The sequence below is a fragment of the Podarcis liolepis genome (assembly GCF_965112155.1).
Source record: "Podarcis liolepis genome assembly, chromosome: 17".
Taxonomy (NCBI): Eukaryota; Metazoa; Chordata; class Lepidosauria; order Squamata; family Lacertidae; genus Podarcis; species Podarcis liolepis.
In genome coordinates this window covers 5,889,531-5,905,327 of record NC_139571.1, presented here as the reverse complement: position 1 = coordinate 5,905,327, position 15,797 = coordinate 5,889,531, and the positions used below count along the sequence as shown (strand labels likewise).

General features: G+C 51.7%; 2 protein-coding genes across 12 annotated transcripts in view; both read right to left on the bottom strand.

The window, feature by feature from the left end:
- Positions 1 to 15,797, bottom strand: part of LOC310696923 (uncharacterized protein) — a 164,588-nt gene that overhangs the window by 24,749 nt on the left and 124,042 nt on the right. The window lies entirely within an intron of this gene.
- CCDC120 (coiled-coil domain containing 120) overlaps positions 1 to 15,797 on the bottom strand; it is a 41,831-nt gene that overhangs the window by 13,310 nt on the left and 12,724 nt on the right. For 4 of the 11 annotated variants that reach the window (XM_083483048.1, XM_083483059.1, XM_083483058.1 and 1 more), the window contains exon 1: positions 5,021 to 5,148. The exons of 3 other annotated variants lie outside the window; for them this stretch is intronic. The gene's annotated coding sequence lies outside the window, so the exon portion shown is untranslated. Of the gene's footprint in view, positions 1 to 7; positions 510 to 1,048; positions 1,429 to 4,946; positions 5,149 to 15,797 lie in introns of those variants that run through there. 4 more of the 11 variants (XM_083483054.1, XM_083483050.1, XM_083483055.1 and 1 more) reach the window with 4 other exon arrangements.

Genomic DNA, 15,797 nt, shown 5'->3' with positions numbered 1-15,797 from the left:
CACGCACGTCTATGCCTCAATGAGAAGATGGGTCGCATTGCACGCCAGCGTGACGAACGTGGGAAAGGGAAGGGTATGGGGTGGCACAGAGCAGACGCTCTGCCAGTCTCTCCTCTCCCCCTTCCCTGCCCCAGGCTCTACCGCAGTCAATTCCTTTGCTATGACTGTTTAGTGTCAACACCTTTCTCCCTACCCCTCCCAGCCACTGCTGGCGGCTCCCTGTTCCCAGGGAGTGGATGAGGGAGGGATCTGCTATGAGACAGGGCGGAAGAAGGCAGAGCTGTTGCATGTACCCTGTGGTAAAAACGACAGCAACAAGCAAAGCTGAGCCAAGGAAACCCAAATTGAGTGCTGACAGCACATCAGCTCCCCACATATTCTATTGCTTTGAAGAACTTTTTCTCCTGAAATAAAATGTCCAGGGGGAGGGGTGTTGCTGAGGGTTCAAGGTGACAGCCTGGTGTAGATCCAGAGCAGAGGTCAGCAACCTTTTTCAGCCATGGGTCTGTCCACTGGCCCTCAGACCATGTGGTGGGCCAAACTATTTTTTTGGGGGGGTGGGCAATTCCTATGCCCCACAAATAACCCAGAGATGCATTCTAAATAAAAGCACACATTCTAGTCATGTAAAAACACACTGATTCCCGGACCATCCACGGGCCGGATTTAGAAGGCGGTTGGGCTGGATCTGCCCCCCCCCGGGTCTTAGTTTGCCTACCCATGGACTAGATCAGGGGTCAGCAAGGTTTTTCAGCGGGGGGGGGGGGGCGGTCCACTGTCCCTCAGACCTTGTGGAGGGCCAGACTTTTTTTTGGGGGGGGGGGAATGAACAAATTCCTATGCCCCACAAATAACGCTGATGCATTTTAGATAAAAGAACACATTCTACTCATGTAAAAACAGGCTGATTCCCGGACCATCCACGGGCTGGATTGAGAAGGCGATTGGGCCACATCCGGCCCATGGGCCTTAGGTTGCCTACCCCTGATCCAGAGCTTTGTGGTGCTTTGAGAAAGAGCACATTAGTGGACCCCTCCCCTTACCTTACCTGAGATTCCCTCCAGCTGCAAAGTCCTCTATCCTGCAGCAGAGGGCGCATTAGCTCAGGGGCAGAGCAGGCACACTTGGCGTGCAAATGATCCCGGTTCAAACCCTGGCATCTCTGGGTAGGGCTGAGAAAGATTCAAATCGCTAGAGAGTCGCTACCCATCAGTATCAAGAATACTGAGTCACATGGACCGATCAATGTGACTCAGATATGAGGCAGCTTCCAATGACCCTATGAAAACACGCTTTTTCGCTCTGCTCAAGACTCTGACTTTCTCATGTGCAGCTGGAATGGGGGCATTTGGGGCTTGCCGATCAGAACGTCGGCGGTTCAAATCCCCGCGACGGGGTGAGCTCCCGTTGCTCGGTCCCTGCTCCTGCCAACCTAGCAGTTCAAAAGCATGCCAAAAAGTGCAAGTAGATAAATAGGTACCACTCCAGTGGGAAGGTAAACAGCGTTTCCATGCGCTGCTCTGGTTCGCCAGAAGCGGCTTAGTCATGCTGGCCACATGACCCGGAAGCTGTACGCCGGCTCCCTCGGCCAATAAAGCGAGATGAGCGCCGCAACCTCAGAGTCGGTCATGACTGGACCTAACGGTCAGGAGTCCCTTTACCTTTACCAACCTGTGGTTGAAGCACCAGGCCATCTGCACACATGATGCAGGGGCATAGAATATAACCAGCCTTGAACTATGCTGTGCTAAAGGGGGCACAGTAACAACAATAATAATAGTTTATACCCTACCCATCTGGCTGGGTTTCCCCAGCCACTCTGGGTGGCTCCCACCAAATATTAAAACATTAAACACTGTCTATTTAATGTCTATTAAAGATTAGAAGCTTCCCTAAATAGGGCTTCCTTCAGATGTCTTCTAAAAGTCTGGTAGTTGTTTTTCTCTTTGACATCTGGTGGGAGGGCGTTCCACAGGGCGGGTGCCACTACCGAGAAGGCCCTCTGCCTGGTTCCCTGTAACCTCACTTCTCGCAGCGAGGGAACCACCAGAAGGCCCTCAGCCTGGACCTCAGTGTCCGGGCAAATGATTCCAGTTACAGATAGGTAGCCGTGTTGGTCTGCCATAGTCAAAATAAAAAAATTCCTTCCAGTAGCACCTTAAAATTGGATTCTTATCTCATTATACATGACTACGCCATTTCTCACCTTCTCACCCCTTGCCTTTTCCTGTAAGACCTATTGCAGTCGTTAAGAGTCGTCAACAGGCTCATCTCAGCTATCTGCCAATCTCCCATTCCCACCACCCTTCTGAGTAATACCCCTCCCCACCTTCTCACTATATAGAAGGGTCTGGCAACTTCTGTTTCAGTGTATCTGAAGAAGTGCGCATGCACACGAAAGCTCATACCAAGAACTAACTTAGTTGGTCTTTAAGGTGCTACTGGAAGGAATTTTTTTATTCGGGCAAATGATGGGATTGGAGATGCTTCCACAGGGTTGCAATTTACCGGTATGTATTTTCTCACTTGGGTGACTGTATGGCTTTCCCCCATCCAATTCATCCTTGTTTACGGTCCCGTAAAAGCTGCTATCATTCCTGTTTTACATAAGGCAGAAATGGAGAAAGCCAAAGGGAGGGGGCTGAACACAGGCCTGCAGGGTTCTGAAACTCTTACCACTGCCTTATTCTCAAAACAAAAGAGCAAATCAAGGTTGAGACCAGGAGAACAGTAGCTGGAGGGTAAATTCAGGTAGGTTTGAGGAGGAGGACAGGAAAAATAAAAAGAAAGAGGGGGGAAGGGAGAGAACCCAGCCTTTTATGAGCTGGGATTGTGATGCAGGGGCAGAGTTCAGCAGGTGGAGCCCTTCCCCGGAAATCCTTGCAACACCTGGTCACGTCATCTTGGCTGGCTGCCTGAGGCAAAGGTTCACCTAATCCCCAGACAAGAGTCAAAATGGGCAGGCCAAAACCTATCTTCCAGAGTCAGCAAGGTAGCAATTTCCTGCAATCCCTGCCCCCTAGATCTTGCCTCGAAAAGCACTAATTTCCACCATGGAATCATCTCCGAGAGCAAAATATACCATCCAGGAATCCTGGCTTCCAGTCACAGCTGTTTTTGAGCCAGGACTCAGCCCCAGGACTCTTTTTCAATACCTGGGCTCACCCCTGAACACACAAAGCAGACAGCGCGCCTCTGAGCATGGGTGCCACAATCGGAGCCACAATCAGGCTCCGCCACACATTACAGAGAAAGAGGATTTCAAGATAAAGAAGGAGATTTCTACGCAGTCTTAGGTCCCAGTAATGCCAGAAATGAAGAACCATTTCACATTTTTCCTCTATATTCCACAGCCCTCCTTACTCTAGCCAGCTCAATTGTTCGCTCAAGGCTTCATGGCTGAGGGAGAACTTGAACTGGGTCTCCCCAATCTTAGCCTGACACTCTAACCACCTACACCAGAGTGTTTCTCATGTGGCAAGAAGACCAAATCATGCAAGACATCATGTACAGTCCTTTGTCTCTCTTCACTGGGTCATACTGGGTTGGCAATGAACCTGGGGTTCAAGTCCCTGTTTAAGCCAATAACTCATTCAGTGGGTCTGGAACAAGCCGGGATCTCTCTTACCCTCAGTTTACCTCACCTGTGCAATGGGATGGCTAGTGTCCGGCCTCAGAATTGTACAGAAGCACAGTAGTTATCCCAGGCATTTATGTAGTGTTTTTGCATGCTCAAAATATTTACAGCAACTTTGTAAAGCAGGTGAGCGGCATTATTACTCACAGATAGCTCAGTTGGTAGAGCATGAGACTTAATCTCAGGGTCGTTTTGTGTTGGGCGAAAGATTCCCGCATTGCAGGGGGTTGGACTAAATGATCTTCGTGGTCCCTTCCAACTTTACAATTCTATGATTCTCTCTCTATACTGCAGAAGACGAGTGGGGGCTGAATCTGGGAGAGAGCTGCTTGCCACCTGGTGAGTTGATGGCAAAGGCATGCATGATTCAAACCCAGGACTTTTGATTCATAGTTAGTCTCTTACAGCCACAAAGCTGTGCCAAGTCTATACATAAAATTAATGTACAACAAAGTAATTAGTGTTTGGAAGAGAAGCAGTGCCTTCATTACATTTCAAATGCCTCGGTGATCAGGCATCGGGGATATTTCCAGCCTTGTTTTAAATAATAATCCCATCTGCCTGCGTTTCTCTCCCACACCCATTCTGAGAAACCCTGCTGAAAAGACACGCGTCTACTCGGAACTCTGATCCACTGCTGCAAAAGACACGCGTCTACTCGGAACTCTGATCCACTGCTGTAAAAGACACGCGTCTACTCGGAACTCTGATCCACTGAGTTCAGTGGGACTTCACTGGGGGGAATAATGTACACAGGACTGAAGCATCCCCTTCCCCCAAGTCTTCCTGCTGTGTTTTCTAAGGACAGAAAGGTGCGGCCAATTCCTTCCAAAGCCAAATACTCATACGGTTCAAGGCAGGACCCTCGTCCCGTGCTCAGCTCGGAGCAAATCCGAGCGCGCTCCTTCTCCTCCGGCGCCGACCCCTCTCTCTCCGCTCTCCCACCTGGAAGCGGCACCTTCGTGGGAAAAACCCGAAACTTCTCCAAAGTTCAAAAGGCGCGCCCCCCACCTCGTGCCCCTTCGCCTGGGCGGGGGGGGGGTCAGCTTAGATCAGGCTCCGGGGGCCAGCCTCGTGAGAGGACCCCCCCCCCAACTCAGGCTCCCCCTGCGCCGCCACCCCCGCCTGGCGGCTTGCAGATCAGGAAACAAAGCAGAAAAAGGAAACGTGGGGCTTTAACCAGGAGCTTCCATCCCGAGGGATGTCTTGGGGGGGGGTTAGGATCCCTGCCCCCCCCGGAAGCGGCTGGGATCGCCCTCCTGCCCCGTCGCTTCCCACCCCACCCCCCAAAAAACTTTTGCAAACTTGCCCGAACTTTGGGCGACTCTAAGCGGCCGCCTCCCCCGCGACGCGCGCCCCCGCCTTGCCGAAGCGCGCCCTCACCTCGCTCCTTCCTTGGCTGGTCGGGGGCGAGCTGGGGAGGAGACCCAGAACGAGCCAACGGCGGCAGCGCTGGCCGAACCCGAACTGCCTGCGGAGAAGAAGAAGGCGCCGCCAAAGGCAGCCGGGGAGGGGGAGGGGCCACACCTGTTAACCCTCGCCTGGCCGCGGGCTGGCCAAGCGCAGAGGCTGGCAGGCGAGTGGGGGAGGGGATAGGGGGAAAGGTGGGTAGGCAGATCCTTTGGGAGGGGGAGCCCTTCTTCTTTCGCCCCAGATGGGCATGGGTGTGCGGGTGGCCAGCAAATCACCTAGTGGGCAAAAAGGACGCTCTTCACGTGCTCAGAAGCACCCTTGAAGGACAATTGTTGTTGTTTAGTCATTTAGTCGTGTCCGACTCTTTGTGACCCCATGGACCAGAGGACGCCAGGCACTTCTGTCTTCTGATGACTATGAAGGCCACTCCATTTCTTTTACGGGATTCTTGCCCACAGTAGTAGATATGATAGTCATCCGAACTGAATTCGCCCATTCCCATCCATTTTAGTTCACTGATGCCCAAGATGTCAATATTTATTCTTGCCATCTCATTTTTGACCACATCCAACTTACCCAGGTTCATGATTCTTACATTCCAGGTTACTATGCAATATTTTTCTTTACAGCACTGGACTTTCCTTTCGCTTCCATGCATATCCACAACTGAGCGACCTTTCGGCTTTGGCCCAGCCGCTTCATCAGCTCTGAATCTATTTGTACTTGTCCTCCGCTCTTCCTCAATAGCATGTTGGACGCCTTCCGACCTGAGGGGCTCATCTTCCAGCGTCATGACTTTTATATGCCTGTTGTCTTTGTCCATGGCGTTTTCTTGGCAGGGATACTGGAGTGGCTTGCCGGTTCCTGCTCCAGGTGGATCACGTTTGGTCAAAACTCTCCACTATGACCTGTCCATCTTGGGTGGCCCTGCACAGCATAGCTCATAGCTTCTCTGAGTTCTTCAAGTCCCTTCGCCACGGCATCCATGAAGGGGTGAAGGACAACTAGCCAACCACAACTAAGGTGCCTCCCCCCGCCAGGAGGGGGCAGCAGAGGGCCCATCACCTCCACAGGGGATGGGGACCGGGGACGGGACACACACTCCATGCTCAATAATCTGGTTGGAGGGGAGGGGTAGTGGACATGGTGTCTGCCAGATGTTGATGGACTACAATTCCCATCATCCCTGACCACTGCCCTTACTGGCATTTGAGGAGAGTTGTAGTCCAACAGCTGAAAGGAACTAGTTGCCACCTCTGCATAGTAAACACAACCGAAGGCAGTTCATCCTTTCCAACAGGACGGAGGCACACAACACATATGGGCAAACAGGCAGCGGATATACAGTGGTACCTCGGGTTACATACACTTCAGGTTACAGACGCTTCAGGTTATGGACTCCACTAACCCAGAAATAGTACCTCAGGTTAAGAACTTTGCTTCAGGATGAGAACAGAAATTGTGCAACGGCAGCGAGAGGCCCCATTAACTAAAGTGGTGCTTCAGGTTAAGAACAGTTTCAGGTTAAGAACGGACCTCTGGAACGAATTAAGTACGTAACCAGAGGTACCACTGTACAGTGAAGTAACACACAGTGTTATAACACACACATTTGCCTTTCTCTTTACTGCCCCGCGGGGCAGATTTATTTAAGCCTGGTGTAGAGGATGGTGGAAGCAGGTTGTAAAGTTTCTGCCATTGTTTTTTGTGGGCTTGATGGGTTATCTTCGATTTCCTTGATATTTTGGCTTTTCTTTTTCTTTGCTTCTGGTTTAGTAATGAATGTAAAAGCCAAGTAAAAACACTCTTCCCAAAACCCTTAAACACACACACACACACACACACACACACACACACACAGCACCCCCACTGCCCAACCCTAGCCATTGTGTAAAGTCCGAGTTCACAGATCAATTCTGAGGACTGATTTAATGTTGCTCCTGCAACAATTGCACTGAGGAATAATTCCTGGAGGGGAAAAAGTTCCTGATTTCATCAGCTTAAACCTCCAAATGAGGTTGTTGTAGCTTTGCCTGGTTTGTAGCTTCCTGCATGCTGTTGTGCTAACCATTTGGATTCAAGGAGGAAACTTGGGGAGGTGAGAGCCCTTTAACATATTTTGCAGGATGAACCAACAGGTAGAATTCTGGACTGGACCATTTCAGACCAGAGGTGTGGGGTGTGTGCATTCTTCACTGTTCTCCCAGGTGAAGAAGAAGCTTTAAAGCTGCCAACAAAACAAGGAAATACTGAGGTCTGCTGTATGTATGGAGTTGTGTCTTGCTGTTTTTAACACGGGAAAGCGCTGAAAAACAGGGGGGCACACCCACACCCCACACTGCAGTCTGAAGAACTCCAGTCCAGAATTCTACCACTTGGTTCTGGACATTGCAGCCTGGTCTACTTGTGGGCAAGAACGGAGGTGGCAATGGAATGGGCTGCACCATTCCTGGAGGCCAGAAGGTTGTGTTTGAATGCTGCTGTTGCATTTCTTTGAAACCCTGCAGAAATAAATGGCATCAAATAAGGGTAGAGGTTGCAGAAGCCTAGCTTTCTCCCTGTTGTGCTACTTGCTTTCAGGGTAGATTCATTTGTATACCCAGAGAATTGTGCTTAAAATGCCGCCCTCACGGTGATGCAATCCATTATACCTATTGATCAACTTCGCATCCTTCCAAGCAGTTCATAAATCCTGCCCTCCCCTCCCCCCTCCGGCTTCCTTTTTATCCTCACAACACCCCTGTAAGGTAGGTTAGCCTGCTTGGGACTCTACCACTTCTTTCTGCTGCATGTAGGGACCTGGCCATGTACACAGGTTTTAAAATGATACCATAAACGTGGCATCAGCGTATAGCAAAGGAATGTGGGAACCTGCCTTATACCAAATCAGTCCATTGGCAACAGCCCCCCCCCCCGTGATTTCCGAGAGAGGGGTCTTTCCCAGCCATATATGGCAATGGTGGGATTTGAACTCGATGCCTTGAGATAAAAGCCCTCCCTTCACCTTAGGCCAAGCACCAATCAACCATAAATCAGTGGGTAAAGGTAAAGGGACCCCTGACCATTAGGTCCAGTTGTGACCAACTCTGGGGTTGCGGCGCTTATCTCGCTTTATTGGCCGAGGGAGCCGGCGTACAGCTTCTGGGTCATGTGCCCAGCATGACTAAGCCACTTCTGGCGAACCAGAGCAGCGCACGGAAACGCCGTTTCTCTTCCCGCCAGAACGGTACCGATTTATCTACTTGCACTTGGACGTGCTTTTGAACTGCTGGGTTGGCAGGAGCAGGGACCAAGCAACGGGGGCTCACCCCGTCGCGGGGATTCAAACCGCTGACCTTCTGATTGGCAAGTCCTAGGCTCTGTGGTTTAACCCACAGCGCCACCTGCGCCAGACCATTGGCAACAGCGCCCCCCGCCTGCGATTTCTGAGACAGGGGTCTTTCCCAGCCATATAGGGCAACGGTGGCATTTGAACTCGGTGCCTTGAGATAAAAGCCCTCCCTTCACCTTAGGCTAAGCACCAATAGACCATAAATCAGTGGGTAACGTAACAATAATTAAGAATAATTTTATTATTTATACCCCGCCCATCTGGCTGGGTTTCCCCAGCTACTCAAGCGTGTTGACAGGATTGTGAGATTTGCGCATAATCTGCACCACCTGGAACATTCTCTTGTGAATCCAGACACCTTTTCATTCCTCAAACTCCTGAGCACCCCCTCTTCTAGCTCAGTCCTGGCTCCCTGCCCCCTCCCACCCCTCTGTCCCAGGGGGTGGTACAGCCCAGCTCTGTACTGCTGCCCTGTGTTTGTCTTAGCCTGGGATGAGATCAGATTCCGCACATTCCTGGCTCCCTGCCCTGCAGGTAGAAGCAGAGAGCGTGAGCCAAAGGGCCCCACAGCGTCCCCAGAGTGACCGCCCTGAGCCTCTCGCTCCATCTAGTGGTTGTCTGACCCCTTTCACAAAGACCTGCCATTTATTTCAAAAGAACTGGTATAACAAGAGCCATATGGTTGCTGTTCCTAACACATTCTTACAACAGCAGATTGTTGCACAGTAAAGTGTGTTGCCGAGAGAGGGAGGGAGGGAGGGAGAGAGTTTCGGCTATCACTACATCTCGGTCTAACCAAAACCACAGAGCTGCCGAGAAGAAAGAACCATCTCTCGGCCCATTTCCATCTTGCCACCTTCCTAGGGAAAAAGCAAGCTTTCAAGCTGACTCGAATTAACAACACCATGGGCATACAGTTATTTTTTTAATTTAAAAAATATCATCGCTAACCATTCATACAACGCAGCTCAAGGATTCAAATAACTTCTTGTGCCTGGTAATTCTTACTAGGGCTGCGATGCAATTTTAAGAAGACGTATTGATCAGTTAATCAGATAAATTCCAGGGCAAGCCTATCCTTTGGCTCAGCTACCAGATATGGCTGTGAATGCATTAAAGCATGTTATGAATGGTGCTGTTTTTAGCTCGGAAGCAACAGCTTGGGGAAAAACTGCATTTCCAAGGCAGAACATCTGCCTTGCATGCAGAAATTCCCAAGCTCAGATGACAGGTAGGGCTGCATACAGTACGTACACCTGTAAGACAGAAAACACGCCACACTTTTTAAGGCAGTTACCCCGCAGGAGGGAGTTCAATCTATCGTTTAATTTCAATTCAGCATCATGATCCCTTTCTCAGTTTTGATCCATTAGAAGCCTGCGCCCCCCCCCCAAAATGGCCCACAGGATGCCCTGCCAAACTCGCTGCAATATTTTGCAACTCGCTGCCGCTACTGAGCTATCCTACCTTGCAATGTCCACTGAAACGTAGTCTGCAGACTCTTAATTACCTGCCAGCTTCAGTCTGTTGCTCATGGTTCAAAAAATGCATCGTCTCCAGTAACTACCTTGATCTCTCCAGGACCTGCAACAAAACCCCTACTCTCCATGGCTGAAGCTCCTGGGATGAGGAGGGGAGAAGAACTGGGAAATGAAAACCTTTGTGTGTGGCTGGGTAACATGCTCAGAGGAAAAAAAGGGGCTGGCTGGTCTCTGAAAAGCTAACAGAATTGAGCAGAAAGTAAGTCGGGAAATTATTTGGGGGTTTTATGAAATCCTTTTCTTGAAACGTGCATGGATATATAGCTTTTAAGGTAAAGGGACCCCTGACCATTAGGTCCAGTCGTGGCCGACTTCGGGGTTGTGGCGCTCATCTGGCTTTATTGGCCAAGGGAGCCAGTGTACAGCTTCCGGGTCATGTGGCCAGCATGACTAAGCCGCTTCTGGCGACCAGAAAACCTGTTTACCTTCCCGCCAGAGCGGTACCTATTTATCTACTTGCACTTTGACGTGCTTTGGAACTGCTAGGTTGGCAGGAGCAGGGGCCGAGCAATGGGAGCTCACCCTGTCGCGGGGATTCGAACCACTGACCTTCTGCTCAGCAAGTCCTAGGCTCTGTGGTTTAACCCACGGTGCCACCCGTGTCCCTATATAGCTTTTATTTCCTTTCAAAATAATGAATCTTTTGGAGTTGTAAAAATCTAAGACTTTTCTGAAGTATTGAATATTATACAAACAAGTACAGGCTAGGATCTTAAGCAACTTCAACTTGACAAGCAAGCTTGTATAATGATTTTGGCTTCTAAAAAGTGTAATAATAGAATATTAATTATTTTTTTAAAAAAAGCATCCTTAGGTTCTTCTGGATATGGAACACCCGGGGAGAAGTTAGATAGAAAACCTCTGTGGTTCCTGCTGCACTGCACATTTCACATGGCGGCACATTGCTATTGTGAAAGAATGCAGGAGAACAGAGAATCAGAAACCATGTACTCCCACAGGTCACTCCCCAATCCCAAAGAGCAGAACATTGCTTCCAGTCTGATGCCAATATTTTTACAGCCAAGAACAGCACAGGACAGGCAGGTCTGCTAATGTCTGATTCTGGAACTCAGATCTTTGATATCTTCTTCTTTAGCGCGGGCTGCAAATAATGCCTTTCTTAGGTACAACCAAAGTTTTTGACAGAGCAAGCAAGCTTTTGACTTACACTGAACACCTCTTCAGGCTGGATGCTATACAGAACATTTCTGTCAGGGGTGAGAGAGAGATATGCCACTGCTTCGTTCTGAAGACATGTGCTCTGGAGGGGAGAGGAAAGTGCACACAACACGGGAAATCCCAAGACAGAGTAAAGATCGCAGTGTCTCCAGAATCACCGCTGTACCACACTACAGTGGTACCTTGGTTCTCAAACTTAATCCATTCTGGAAGACCGTTCCAAAACCAAAGCGTTCCAAAACCAAGGTGCGCTTTCCCATAGAAAGTAATGCAAAATGGATTAATCCATTCCAGACTTTCAAAAACAACACTAAGCAGGCATTTAACATGAATTTTACTATCTAATGAGACCATTGATCCATAAAATGAAAGCAGCAAACAATGTACAGTGGAACCTCAGGTTACGGCAGGGATCTGCTGCAACCAGAAAACGATGCAACCCAAAGTCTGTGCATGTGCACGGTGTGATTTAGTGCTTCTGCACGTGCACGAATGGTGCGAACCCAGAAGTAAAACCCGTTCCAGTACTTCCGGGTTTCCGATGGTCGCAAGCCGAGGGTGACGTAAACCGGAGGCAATGTAACCCGAGGCTCCACTGTACTGCAGTCACTCACTCACTCACTCACTCACTCACTCAATCAATCAATCAGTAGCTGAACTGGGTTACACACAGTCACAAAAAGAAGAAAAAAGAGCCTCAAAAACAAAAACGCAAGATAAATAGCAAAAACAGACAGACCTCAGCATAACACTCAAAACAGAAACATGGCACTCAAAACGGAAGTGTGGCACTCAAAATAGAGCACGTTCAGCTTCCAAAAATGGTTCGCAAACTGGAACACTTACTTCCTGGTTTGCGGTGTTTGGGTTCCAAGTTGTTTGAGTACCAAGGCGTTTGAGAACCAAGGTACCACTGTAGTCAGGGGTCGTGCTGAAGCTCATATGCCACTTGCACGTGGAAAGACAGAGCAATTGAATTCACAAAGGGGACATGGCCTTTACACACACACTGTTCCCAAAACATCACCCGCAGCCTGCAATGAACCCATTACTCAAAGTTCTGCAGGCAAGGGTTCAAATCCTGCTCTGCTCCTGACAGTCACCGCTCTGGAGCACAGCACACATAGGGGAAAGAAGGAGGAGCCCACGCAACGCCCTGCCCACGTAGCCCCCTGGGCAGGAGGTCTGCAGAGAGCCCTCCTGGCAGAAGGGTTCAAGACCCACCAAGGAAGAAAAAGATTCTATTGACAAGCAGCCAGGACATAAAACAAGGACAGGCACACCTCAACAGCTGCCTCCTACTGTGCCTTGTTACATAGAGCACAGGGTTGAAGAACAGGAGATAAATAATTTTTATTTATTTATTTATACTCCCCAGCCAAGACCAGGCTCAGGATGGCTAACACCGAATATAAATACAGTAAAAACATTAAAAACCAAACCAAACAAACAATTGGTTAAAATATAAGTTTGAATACAGTTTAAAATGCAGCCTCATTTTAGTGGTAGCCCATAGATCAAAGCCATAAGGGGAGAAAACGTCCAATATTCACAAATATTCACCCAACTATCCATGCTAGTCCTACATGAGCCAGCAAAAGAGCCGAGGGAAAATTTATATACAAAATCCCATATAAGGGGTTCCATTAAAAAAATAAAAAATGAGAGCGGGGGTTAGACTGAGTCCAGCCCAAAGGCCAGGCGGAACAGCTCTGTCTTGCAGGCCCTGCAGAAAGAGGTCAAATCCCACAGGGGGCCTGATCTCTTGTGACAGAGCATTCCACCAAGTCGGGGCCAGAGCTGAAAAGGCCCTGGCCCTGGCTGAGGCCAATCTAACCTCCTGGGAGTCTGATGGGAGTCTGAGCCCCATAGAGGAAAGGGAGGAAGCAGACCCACTCGCCGTGGGGTGTCAATTGTAATAGGGACATAGGAAATGGGTTTCTACTGAGGTTATGTGCACATTCGCGGCAGAAGGGGCATTTTTCTCCTCCCTCCCACATTTAAAGTAGCTTTTTTACGCTGCTGTTCACATCAAAGAGGCGGTGGAGGGGCCTTCGCCCAATGCCCATTACCTGATGCGTTTCCCTGTGCCAAATTCACTGAAATAATAATAATAATAATAATAATAATAGAGCCAGTGTGGTGTAGTGGTTAAGAGCGGTGGACTCGTAATCTGGGGAACCGGGTTCGCGTCTCCGCTCCTCCACATGCAGCTGCTGGGTGACCTTGGGCCAGTCACACTTCTGTGAAGTCTCTCAGCCCCACTCACCTCACAGAGTGTTTGTTGTGGGGGAGGAAGGGGAAAAGGAGATTGTTAGCCGCTTTGAGACTCCTTAAAGGGAGTGAAAGGCGGGATATCAAATCCAAACTCTTCTTCTTCTTCTTCTAATAATAATACAGTGGTACCCCGCAAGACGAATGCCTCGCTAAACGAAAAACCCGCAAGACGAAAGGGTTTTCCGATTTTTAGAGGCTTCGCAAGACGAATTTCCCTATGGGCTTGCTTCGCAAGACGAAAGCCCATAGGGAAATCTCCTGGGACAGCGGGGAAACGCAGCGCACCTTCTCCTCTGTTCCCAGACCTGTCCTGAAGGCTTGTGGTGGGAGGTCCGGGAACAGAGGAGAAGGCGCGCAGCGGCTCTCCAAGCTGCGGATAGCAGCCTGCTGCCCCGCACCAGGGGCGCTCTTAAGCAGAGCGCCTCTCGCGCGGGGCAGACATTCACAGCTTGGGGAGCCCTGCAGGACTTCCCCGCAGGGCTCTCCAAGCTGCGGATAGCAGCCTGCTGCCCCGCACGAGGGGCGCTCTTTAGCAGAGCGCCTCTCGCGCGCAGACATTCACAGCTTGGGGAGCCCTGCAGGACTTCCCCGCAGGGCTCTCCAAGCTGCGAATAGCAGCCTGCTGCCCCGCACGAGGGGCGCTCTTTAGCAGAGCGCCTCTCGCGCGGGGCAGACATTCGCAGCTTGGGGAGCCCTGCAGGACTTCCCCGCAGGGCTCTCCAAGCTGCGGATAGCAGCCTGCTGCCCCGCACGAGGGACGCTGTTAAGCAGAGCGCCTCTCGCGCGGGGCAGACATTCGCAGCTTGGGGAGCCCTGCAGGACTTCCCCGCAGGGCTCTCCAAGCTGCGGATAGCAGCCTGCTGCCCCGCACGAGGGGCGCTCTTTAGCAGAGCGCCTCTCGCGCGGGGCAGACATTCACAGCTTGGGGAGCCCTGCAGGACTTCCCCGCAGGGCTCTCCAAGCTGCGGATAGCAGCCTGCTGCCCCGCACGAGGGGCGCTCTTTAGCAGAGCGCCCCTCGCGCGGGGCAGACATTCGCAGCTTGGGGAGCCCTGCAGGACTTCCCCGCAGGGCTCTCCAAGCTGCGGATAGCAGCCTGCTGCCCCACACGAGGGGCGCTGTTAAGCAGAGCGCCTCTCGCGCGGGGCAGACATTCACAGCTTGGGGAACCCTGCAGGACTTCCCCGCAGGGCTCTCCAAGCTGCAGATAGCAGCCTGCTGCGCCTATCCGCAGCTTGCAGCCTGCTGCCCCGCACGAGGGGCGCTGTTAAGCAGAGCGCCTCTCGCGCGGGGCAGACATTCACAGCTTGGGGAACCCTGCAGGACTTCCCCGCAGGGCTCTCCAAGCTGCGGATAGCAGCCTGCTGCCCCACACGAGGGGCGCTGTTAAGCAGAGCGCCTCTCGCACGGGGCAGACATTCACAGCTTGGGGAGCCCTGCAGGACTTCCCCGCAGGGCTCTGCAAGCTGCGGATAGGCGCAGCAGGCTGCTATCTGCAGCTTGGAGAGCCCTGCGGGGAAGTCCTGCAGGGCTCCCCAAGCTGTGAATGTCTGCGCGCGAGAGGCGCTCTGCTAAAGAGCGCCCCTCGTGCGGGGCAGCAGGCTGCTATCCGCAGCTTGGAGAGCCCTGCGGGGAAGTCCTGCAGGGCTCCCCAAGCTGTGAATGTCTGCCCCGCGCGAGAGGCGCTCTGCTTAACAGCGCCCCTCCTGCGGGGCAGCAGGCTGCTATCCGCAGCTTGGAGAGCCCTGCGGGGAAGTCCTGCAGGGCTCCCCAAGCTGCGAATGTCTGCCCCGCGCGAGAGGCGCTCTGCTAAAGAGCGCCCCTCGTGCGGGGCAGCAGGCTGCTATCCGCAGCTTGGAGAGCCCTGCGGGGAAGTCCTGCAGGGCTCCCCAAGCTGTGAATGTCTGCCCCGCGCGAGAGGCGCTCTGCTTAACAGCGCCCCTCGTGCGGGGCAGCAGGCTGCTATCCGCAGCTTGGAGAGCCCTGCGGGGAAGTCCTGCAGGGCTCCCCAAGCTGCGAATGTCTGCCCCGTGCGAGAGGCGCTCTGCTAAAGAGCGCCCCTCGTGCGGGGCAGCAGGCTGCTATCCGCAGCTTGGAGAGCCCTGCGGGGAAGTCCTGCAGGGCTCCCCAAGCTGCGAATGTCTGCCCCGCGCGAGAGGCGCTCTGCTTAACAGCGCCCCTCGTGCGGGGCAGCAGGCTGCTATCCGCAGCTTGGAGAGCCCTGCGGGGAACTCCTTCTTCCCCCGCCAGCCTTCAGAAAAGGTCTGGGGACAGACTGTCCCCGGACCTGGTCTGAAGGCGGTTTCCCTAGGAACGCATTAATTGATTTTCAATGCATTCCTATGGGAAACCGTGCTTCGCAAGACGAAAAACTCGCAAGAAGAAAAAACTTGCGGAACGAATTAATTTCGTCTTGCGAG